This window comes from Coenobita brevimanus, chromosome 102 (assembly GCF_032717465.1).
Source record: "Coenobita brevimanus isolate Jiangsu-jjx chromosome 102, ASM3271746v2, whole genome shotgun sequence".
NCBI lineage: Eukaryota > Metazoa > Arthropoda > Malacostraca > Decapoda > Coenobitidae > Coenobita > Coenobita brevimanus.
The window spans coordinates 13861829-13873467 of NC_137055.1; positions in this window are offsets into that span (position 1 = coordinate 13861829).

Below are 11639 nucleotides of genomic sequence, written 5' to 3' on the forward strand. Positions count from 1 at the left end.
AGGTCGTGTTGCTTCAGGAACTGTTGCACTTATTGTTTAAGATCATACTTGTAGTAGCTACGTTCACACTCAGTTTTGGCAGTCAGGCTTAATCTTTGTCATTTAAGGTTTAGTCAGATCATTTTACAATGGCGATTTATAGCCAGTTAGAAACACTGAAACCATTTAATGTTCCTCCACTTCCTTCACAACCATCCCGGCCTGGTCCAGGCATTCATGACCATTGAAGTGCAATCATCCAGTCAGGTTCGTTATTGTTATGTCACCTGTACTCCAACCCAAGGACATCATGACGAGATTATTTTTGCCAACTTTGCTCCTTTCAGTTCACTTTCTGTCATTGGTGTAGCTATGGGGGAGCGTCTGAGGACACATCTCATTGTCTCACTCATATGATATTTTAAATTATTTTTTGTGTTCACAGTGTGCTGTAGTGCCCACTCCCCATAATACAGCTTAGAGCCAAATTGTCCCTCCCCCATGTGGGAAGACCTGGTTACGCTACTGCTTCCTTTCCTTTATATTGATTAGGTATTACGAGCCTTCTTGATCCATCAGATCAGTGCAGAAAGCTAGGGCTTCTCTGACACTGTGTTTGAGGTGTGGGTGAGAGACATACGGTTGGGCTGGAATGATGTTTATGTGATGGGGTGTGCCAGGCAATGTAGCCTATACTCAGAGAGAGAGAGAGAGAGAGAGAGAGAGAGAGAGAGAGAGAGAGAGATTTCCTATACCGTAACTAAAGGGATCTCGTCACTCTGATGCCTTTGTATTATTATTCCATTTTTGCTGGAGGACCTCCAGACGATTATCGTAAAAACAGGGTACATCTCCCTTAACGAAATAATTAATGAATGCTATATTTAACCTCGCAATTTCAACAGTCTCCCCCAGGTTGAAATAAAAATCAGATAAGAATATTAGACTCAAAAGTGCATCATGAACAGTTTAAGAGAAGATGGATTTTTAGTTTCCTAATGTGGTGAGTAATTATTTTGTGTATTTATGAAACCGTTCCCCTTGTTGCTGTCATGGGGGAGGGGGTGCAGGGGGGTGGGTAGGGACTGCTAGGGGTGGGTTAGGGATGATGGGGGTGGAGGGGCAGCGGCTTATCATAGTGGACGCGGCGGACTAATTATGTGGCTGCATTTGTTACCATATTTATTTGTGCCATGATTTTCAAGCGTCGCATGAACGTGACTGATGTTTATAAGCACAGAGCAGGAAATACTGTTCTTGATGTCTAGCTAGTGTGCATGTAGCCTAGTTGTATATGATGAAGGCTGTATGGGAAAAGGCGATGACAACGTGACATTCTTTCTATATATTTCTGTCAATTCAAATTTGCTTTACCGTAGGACCGGAGTTTCTGAAAGAGAGAGAGAGAGAGAGAGAGAGAGAGAAAGAGACCCAAATATAATCTTTTCTCATGCTGGCGATGTTCCAATGAGGAAGGGGTATGTTTAGGAAGAGTGATGCATGAGAAAACCGAAATGTTATAATCAGCGGTTATACTGGCGGTAATCCTGTACTACCAGAAATGATGACGAACTACAGAACTGTCCATAGTATACTCATTTTACTTTAACTTGGTCAAGATTTTCGTCCTTTTGGAGATTATTCACTGGAGTTCAGTTGCAGAAAAGGATAATGTTATGGCTCTACATTCTTTCCATGGCACATCTTAGTGACTAGTATCGTATTCTAGTGTTCAACTATTGCTACAACTTAACATTCAAAATGGAGAGATGGCAATTTAGGCCAAGTCTGAATAAAAGGGTATAGTTTTTTTCTCTCTTTGCTGCCTCAGTTTCGTCGAGCTATGCAGCATGTAAATATCTGGACTTCCTGAAATCCCATCGAGCTGCTCATTTTCTAGGTATGGTAGTCTGGTGGGCAACTTGTCTAATTTTACTAATTTCTTGACCTGGTTGTTATAGCCATGTTTGTTAAAATTTAAACGTGGCATGAACGTGACTTTTTCGTAACGATTCAGATTATGAGTTAACGTAACTTTTGTGGATTTTACCAACACAGAGTCAGGATATTAAATGAAAACATACTCAGTAGGATAAATCAGGAACCAATGTTTCTCTGTATGTCAAGCTTTTACTGGGACTTTCAGGCTTCCAAGTCATCTTAAGCTCTCAAAGATGCTCTCTCGCTCGACGGTGATATCAAGCACCCCAGGCTCACCGGACTTCCCCGAGTTAATCTGTCTTTGGATATATTTATGATGGTTTGGCAATTTGTCAAGCTTTCGCAGGATCTCGCAATCTAATTCGGGTCCCTCAGTTTTTCGTATTGATTTCGCGATCCTCCCAGAGGCTCCATGTCTCTTCTCAGTCCTCTGTTTCTCCAGTGCTAGTACACCCGATTACGTGGTAGTGGTTGTATCATCAAGCTGATCTGAATGTGATCCCGGTGGACTGCAGGCCGAAGTTGCCCTTTCTGCAGGTCACCATTCTCCTCTGGGGGATAGGGAGGGAATTGATGGATGTTTATGGGTATAGCAGCTCCATCGCCAGGTTATATTGGTGCCACCACGTGAAGGCGTCCCTCTCGAATAAATCCAACTCATACCGCGAAAAGAAAAGCAAGCCCGTGAATATTGATGGTAATTTTTGGAATGCCTATGATTTAGAGTTTATTTGCCTGTATCCCATATTATAATGTGCAGTCATTTGCTATATATACAAACACAGACATTTTATTTCACTTTTAGACATTCAGTTTCTCACAAGCGCTTCAAAAGTTGTTAGAAAATAGTGAATTGCCTTTTCTGTTTGCCATACTGGTTTCAATAAAATGGCAGGTGGGTTTTTCAGAGAGCTCTCACTCTGTTCAGTGTAGGAAAAACTCCACATTTTTTTTTTTTCCTTTTATTGTTAATGATCCCTAATACTCTGGTGTGCTTTTCGGTGTGTGCAAAAATAGCCTATGAATTCATTAGATCATCTAAGTTGTACAGGCTGTTTTGCTGTTTCTTGTGCCCCCCTCCTCCCCATCTCTCTCTCTCTCTCTCTCTCTCTCTCTCTCTCTCTCTCTCTCTCTCTCTCTCTCTCTTTCTGTGTGTGTGTGTGTGTGTGTGTGTGTGGTCCATTACATATCTATCATAAAATCCTTTTTTGCTTCTTCAGGAGCGTAGGGGACTGGGGTTAGGCTACTCAATTCCACCACTTTAGGCAAAGGTGACCAGCCTCCCTAATCCCCGAGTGGTATTATGTAAGTAGTGAGCCCCAGTCATCCCTCAGATGTAAACCTTTATGGGCCCTTCTCGCTGGAGCTCCTTAACTCTCTGCACCACTAGACTTCATTTGGTTATATGGTTACCACTCAACGTAGTAAATGACTTTCTGCTTTACAGAAAATCATTTGGATTTGTAGGGTCACCTGAACACAACACTACATAGAGTGAGTGGCAAATGGGCCCCTCGGCTACAGTAAATAGTGCATAACTTTAATTGAGCGAGATTTTTTGTTTTTTTTTTTCAATTTGCAGCTTGTCTCACGTGGCTGAAAAAAGAAAAAGAAAAAAAGAAATTACTGTGGCTCAGATTCCTTTCCATTACAATTGTCCGTGACTATCATCATATTCTTGCACTGAACTCTACAAATCTCGAAGCTCAAGACGGAGACTGCAATTTTACGTATAGATAAAGTGAACAGAGTGTATACATTTTTGTTTTATTTCTGAATAACGCTACCAAAACTTCTTATATATATTACAGTAACCCGTTAAAGGCATCAGAACGCAACACTACACCGAGTGAGTGGATGTGGAACCTACACATTTTATCCTCCTATTAAGCCTACAGAAATGCCCGCTTATTATCATGCTGCATTAAAATCTGCATAGTTCTCTTCGGGTCTTCTCGCCAACTGGCTTAAAGTCCTTCTCCAATATCCCTCAGCTCTCGCCTCGGACACTGTTCCTTTAAGAGCAATAGGGCAGAGTTACTGAAAGCAAAAGTTCTGCACCTAATTATCCCCACCTCGTTCTTTGCACCTTTGCTATCGCGTAATTGAATTCCGTCCTTACTCACGCATTAATTGACTACCATTATTTCCTGGACCAGCAGTTCTCTCACCCAGAAACTGTTTGACAATTTAATCCGAGTTTTAATGAACTTGGTCAGCCCAGGAAGTTGATGAAGTTTAAGCTTGTATTTGTCGACGCTAAAAATTCATTGTTTTTTTCAAGTTTTGGTGCTTTTTATTGCTTTTTTTCATTCACAGTTTTTTGACAGAGTATGACGTAAAATCCTAACCAATGCATATATAATTACGATGATTTCTGTCTTCCTTTTGATTCTTTCCTTGTCCTTCTGCCTACGGGTAACTTTACACTCCCTCTTCTCTTTCTTTCCTTCATTCATTCCTCTTCCTTCTGCCTGTGGGTGACTCTACACTGAGTGACAAGACAAATGGTTTCCTATACACCAGGAAACCATTTATTACACTGGGTGGTAACCATATAACCAAATTCTGGCGCCTGGTGGTTTAGTGGGTAATTATTGCACTCCAATCGGATTGAGCCGGTGAAGGTTTATATCCAAGGGGTGGTTGGGGTTGATTGCTCATGTAATGCCACTCAGGGATGAGTGAGGCTGGTCACTCTCATCTTAAATGTCGGGACCAACTGCCTAGCCCCGGGCTCCTACGCTTCTCATGGGGCAATGTTGGATTGGATGATGGATGGATGAATTAAATGGAACTGAAACACACACACACACACACACACACACACACACACACACACACACACACACACACACACACACACACACACACACACACACACACACACACACACACACAAAGCGCTTGGTTTTGAGTTGAGTGTAGACAGAGTAAGATAACACAGAAAAGGTCCTATTGTCAGTGACCTCCGTCAGGTGAGCTTCACTGAGGAAGGAAAACGAAGTTTAGAGCAGGCGAGGTTGTGTTCAGCAGGGAGGAAATTGGAGGAAAGGCTGTGACTGTTGGGGAAATTGATGTGAGTGTTGGAGAGTGGCGCAGGACATCTCGTTATTTCGTTACCAGGAGAGAAGCTGTAAGTGAGGGTATTTATAGTCTCCCCTCCCAGGAATTGTAAGGCTGGGTGTTGTACTGCCATTTTTGTCGAGTCTTGAAGGTTAGTGAAATTGACCTCTTCCCCCCCCCCCCCCGCGTTCTCTGTCACCAGTTCCTCATCTGCCACGGAACTAGGTACAGCCCTGTTCAGTCGGTGCTACATCGTCTTACATGTAAATAGAATACAAGTATGTGTCATTGTTTTTTATTTTCTCTTCAGTATTGTCTGGCTCTGTGTACCATCCTTTATCCCAAGCTTTTACTACGACGAGTTCATCAGAGTTACGTGGTTGACTTCAGTCTCTAGGTTCTGTGTTCTTCATCACCTCGATAAGCATAGTTGTGTGCAAAATAATTTCGGTAAAGGTAACAGTCAGTCCCATGTATTCCCTTTGGGGCGTAGGTATTCGAGTGTAGGTAAACGTAAACCAAAATAATTAAGGGCAGGCGGCCAACTTACGACCCTGGTAGCAATGCACCTACTTGCATAAGCAGGTCCGTCGCTCCAGCTCTTATCATCTGCCACTAAACCACAAGCTTGAAATATACAAGGATAAGTAGATACGTTGAGTTCAGCTGTTCTCGTAACTGGTTCCACAGACTCATTAACCCCTTCACTACGGAGACGTTTCTTTATTCTATTTGTACTACCTCTAGACGATTTTATATAGCCAGAAGAGACTTTATGAACTGGAAGGGTTAGATGTTGCCTTCCAAGTTGAATAACATCGTTTGCAAGTAACAAAGATTCATTGATGTATAGTGATAGGGTTTAGATGTTGCCTTCCAAGTTGAATAACATCGTTTGCAAGTAACAAAGATTCATTGATGTATAGTGATAGGGTTTATACCAATGTGACAGGATAGTACAAGGGAAGAGGCCAAAGTCTATTCGGCGTGGCCAGTGGCTCAGGGCCCAAGAAGATAAGCCTGCTATCGCTCTGGTTCACCTGGCCAACCTCTCGCCGGTAAAGCTCACCAATTTTTCCTTCTATCGATTTCCCGACAGTGATGATGGTGTGATAAGGGAGAGGAGAACGGAGGCAGCCCCCCACCACCGCCACTCCTTTCTCAGGACTTCTTTCTGGGGGATGGCGGTGGTGCGATCGGAAGCATTCTCGGCCTGCAAGAAGTTCTGGATTCTATTCTGGGTCAGACCGAGGACGTATTTGTATATAGGGTGGACCATAAAGAACACTCCACTAGAAACTCATTTAGCAATATCTTATGTGTTACGGGAATAGCTCAGTCTGTAAGTGTGGACGTGGGTGTGGCAGTGGGAGTAATAAAGGATTAAAGGATGTACTGTAAGTTGCACATTGTTGACGTTGACTTAGCCGTCCCCGCAACACACGAAAAATCACCCGGCGCAATGGGAGAGGTGAGTTGTATATGGGTCATCCGGTATGTAGTCTTCCCTCCCTCGAAACGATTTTATTCAGCTTTGGAGGGGCTTTTCGAATTAAAGAGGACAAAATATAGCTTTTATATAGCTTTCCCTACATGAGATATCCAACCCAGCTAAAAAAAATCGTCTGGAGGCAGTAGGGATAATTAAATAAAGGGCGACACTTGTCCTCCTTTATTTATCCTCACAACTTGTCCACCTTAACCCCTTCAACCCCAGGACGTGTTATTTATATTATTCGTCCTGCTGTTAGAAAAAAAATAATCCACTACAGAGAGGATTCAAGAAGGGAAGGACTGAGTGAAGGCTGTACCAAACCACTCCAGTTCGAGAAGTCGCTCATGAGAGAGAGAGAGAGAGAGAGAGAGAGAGAGAGAGAGAGAGAGAGAGAGACTGCAGATAGTAAGTCATGTGAGAGAGAGAGAGAGAGAGAGAGAGAGAGAGAAAGTGAGAGAGACTGCAGATAACAATAAGAGAAGAGTCGTGTGTGTGTGTGTGTGTGTGTGTGTGTGTGTGTGTGTGTGTGTGTGTGTGTGTGTGTGAGAGAGAGAGAGAGAGAGAGAGAGAGAGAGAGAGAGAGAGAGAGAGAGAGAGAGAGAGAGAGAGAGAGAGAGAGAGAGAGAGAGAGAGAGAAAGGAAAGGGAAGGGAAGAGAAGGGAGAGGAAGGGAAGGGAAAAGAGCAGGGCGAAAATTAGGCTATCGAAGAAATTTCGTCCCGGAAATTGTGTGTGTGTGTGTGTGTGTGTGTGTGTGTGTGTGTGTGTGTGTGTGTGTGTGTGTGTTTACATGAATACTTGAAAATTTCTTGTTTTAATAGACACAGCCTTAAATACTCATGACCACTGCACACGACATATATCTCTTTACTAAAAACTATAGTGAATCTTTCTGGGAAACAACTTGAGGGAGAGAGAGAGAGAGAGAGAGAGAGAGAGAGAGAGAGAGAGAGAGAGAGAGAGAATTTTTAAGTAAAAACTAATGTTTCGAGAATAATTAATAAAAGAGCTTAGCTCAAACAGTTCAAACTCCCATTACTTTTTGATGTAAATATTAGAGGAAGTCTCACCTGTGCCTGTGACATTCAATTATAATTACTTTTAGCTTAATTTTCTTTAGATCATTTTCTCTCTCTCTCTCTCTCTCTCTCTCTCTCTCTCTCTCTCTCTCTCTGTGTGTGTGTGTGTGCTCGCGCGCGCGTTATTTAAGGTCGTTTGGCGGGGAAGGAACATATCCTTTTCATGTGGCTCTAATATTTTCTACTGATTCTTGCTTTCCATTGATCATGACAGTACTCGGACACGTAGAAAAATTTTGATGACGGACAGAGTAACAGACAGACCGACAAACGACAGATATTTTGCCTCTACATCTTACGCTGAGCTGGCGGAGCAAATGGGAGAAAATAATGCGTCCCTTTTCACATCGAGTTCAGGAATCAGGGCATATGAGGAGATGTTAAGTTATAGTATGAAAGGTAAATGTTTAAGGTAAAGAAGCTAGAAAGACTAATGAGTAACCCGATTATATATAAATATATATATATATATATATATATATATATATATATATATATATATATATATATATATATATATATATATATATATATATATATATATATGTCACGAGTCGGCTCGTGACATCATTTGGTGGGAAACCGCAAACTCTAGTGGAATTCCAGTGTTTATCGTTCAGTTGCTACGTATTCACCAGGTCGGGAGTGTTTTTCAGGCAATTTTTCACTGAGTCATGAATGATCGTCTTTGTGCGAGACATTAGCATTTCCGCTGAGCGATTTATTATGGGCGTGTTTCGCTCATTCTAGCCGTTAGCAATGCAGCCACAACACTTGCCTCTTTCCCACGATTTGAGGCAGTCAAGGTTTGAGCGCTGTGAAAGCAGGTTGGGCCCAGAGCGTAGCAGTGCCGCCTTTGTCCAGTTCCTGAATTTCCACTTAGTGTGATTGGCGAGAGACTTAGAGAGTGCAGTGTCCTTCCTCAACGACGCCCAGTCATCCGCTTAGTCCACTCTTTGACCAGTATTTCTTTTCGTTTTTTCCTAGGTTTAAGAGTTATCTTTTGAGTGAGCAATTGAGTGCGATCTCCTTAGTTTGAATTCATTTTGAAATGTAACATAAATTTATTTCATTGTAATCAATAAATTTAACAGTTCTTTTTCTCGAGCTTAATGTAATGTAAACTCGTATTTTATTTTCCATATTAAGCTTATTTCACTTATAGCTCCTAGTTTGCATAAACGCTTTGCTATTCATAACTGGTACTTAGGCCAGTCCTTTCGTATTAAGCTTAAAATCCGTTGTGCCATCTAGGAGTTAATGCATCAGCAAGAACCTGACATCATTAATAGCATTAGTTATTGATTGTCAGGGGTGAAGTCACTTTCTCCAGAGGCTAACAGTACTAACAAACAGCAATTGTGAGGAATTAGTCTCTGCTGTGTACTGTTAAGAAAATTTATAAATTCTCGTTCTTAGAGAATCGGCGAAGCAAGCCGGCAATAAGTAATCACTGCTTGATTTTCACAAGACAATTCATTGTCCCTGCTCTCAGTATTATTGAAAATTATCCTTTAATATTTCATAACTTGAAAAACCCCGTGACAATATATATATATTGCCAGACGCCTCAATCCCGTTCGGGGTGGCCACAAACAAATAGCCTCCAAGTCGCCCTGTCCCCCGCCATTTCACTGCCCTGCTCCCAACTCACCCCCCCTCTCTCTCATATACCTCTCCACCCCCTCCCTCCATCTCATCCTCGGCCTCCCCCTCCCTCTTCCCCCCTCCACCTCATTCACATATACTCTCTTCGTCAGTCTCTCACCCTCCATCCTCTCCACATGGCCAAACCACCTCAGTGTATTCCTCCTAACGCTTCCTATCACATCCACGTCCACACCACAACGCTCCTTTATATCCTCATTTGTCAGCCTGTCTCTCCATGTGACTCCACAGGCTCCTCTTAAATAACTCATTTCCACTGCTCTCACTCTTGACTTGTGTCCTTCCAGCAACGTCCAAGCTTCACTTCCATATGTTACAATACGCCTCGTGACCATACACACACATACACACACACTCACACACAGGCTTCTAGAACTTTCCAACCACAGTGTAACATACGTGACACGACCCCTGCTACACCAGAATTTAGGAAGCAGAGTCAGAAGGAAGCTAGCCATAGAACAGGCAGGTAGTAGGGAGATGGGCTTAGCAACATGGAGAGAGAGAGAGAGAGAGAGAGAGAGAGAGAGAGAGAGAGAGGAGGTAACTAGAGGGACTCTACTTTATACTTTGCTCTGTGTGAGAGACTTGTTAATATTTCCAAGACAAATAAAAATAGTCCCATACTATTCTTCACCTCTCCTGTCATTGCTTGACAAATGGGAACCAAGATTATCTACTTACAATCTACTCAAGTATAACAACCACTCATCCACAAGTCTAATAGATAACTTCTCTACAAGTAATTACAAAGTTTTTTTATGACGAGTTGGTATCATAATACTGTCATGTAGTAACTTTTTCACTTCCATGTTCACTTCCCTGCTACTTATCACTGCTTTCAAAGAACCAGCAACCTTTCTTCCCTGCTGTACCCTTTCAAGCACTTCACCCTGCAAACCTCCATCCTTACTCATCATACTACCCAAGTACTTAAACGTATTCACATTTTCCAATTCCTCACCATCCAACCTCGCTGTACATTCATATATATATATATATATATATATATATATATATATATATATATATATATATATATATATATATATATATATATATATATATATATATATATATATATATATATATATATATATATATATATTGTTACATTGCCTATGATTTCATCATCCTTTGTGTAATTTTAACGCACAGTATGCTGCATGTTTGATCACGAACGTGTTCTGCCTCAGTTCCCCCCTTCTACCGTTATAGTAGAGTAAGTCGTCCTTTCTGTTGTTCACAGCGGGATTTTCAACTCTTTGTCCCCATGGCTTCATTTGCGCGTCCTTCTTACAAGTTGTATCAAGCTCTGCTGGCCCCTATATAATGAGCTCAGTCTCTGCATCATTGCCACCTAGATCTGCTCCTCATTTTGTTCACATCTCTGTCCTCCCCTGTACAGTTATTATTGAGTGCTCAGGAAGTCTCCAACCATCTAGCAGCTGTGTAATTTGAGTATAAGTGTTGTTGCATTTTGTTCTTGTACTGTATAGCATAAGTTTAATTTGTAGGCCTAGTGAAGTTTTTGTAATTCATGTTGGGTTCTTTATGTCAGTCATCATTAATAATATTTTGTATCTGTAATAATTTATCTTGCATTAACTGAGCATTACCCAGTGTATTTTCATTTTAACAGGGCTGACTTAGATAAATTTACTCATGCTAATTTCGTGTTAATAGAGGCTATTGCAGTTAACCATATATTTAACCTGTTTTTTGCCATTACATTATCCTTATGAGTCCTGAATGTTTTGTTCTTAGTTTGAGCATTAAACTTTAACTTGTAATTTTACCTAACTCTTTTGTTTTGAACCTGGAACTTTACGTGACAGTAGTGATTTTTAGTATTCTCACTTAAAGTGTACATTATCTTTCTCTGTTCCGTAACATAAATTTGGCGACCTCTCATCAGGATATTCAGGATATTATCATAAGGATATTGCTTGATATTTTGTGACTGTTACTTATTCATGATGTCTACTATTACTACACTTGATGAAGCCAAAGATTTTTTGTCAAATGTGCAAACAGTGTGTGATGTAGAAAACAGAACAAAGAATGAACTTAAGCTTGTTGCTCAACAATTGGGAATTGCAGTTCACTCTCATCATTCTAAAGATCAAATTGTTGGCATGATTAATAAAAGCTTGTTTAATGTAACTCCTCCAAATGAGCAAACGCAAATTGAATTAGCTAAGTTACAGCTAGCCCTGCAGGAGGCTCGTGTGAAAGAAGCTGAATTTCAAGCACGTGCCAAGGAGGCTGAGTCTCAGGCTAAGGAGGCTTGTGTTAAGGAGGCTGAATTTCAAGCAAATGCTAAGGAGGCGGAGTCTCAGGCTCGTATTCAGGAGGCTGAATTTCAGGCAAATGCTCGTATTCAAGAGGCACAGGTACAGGCTCAGGCCC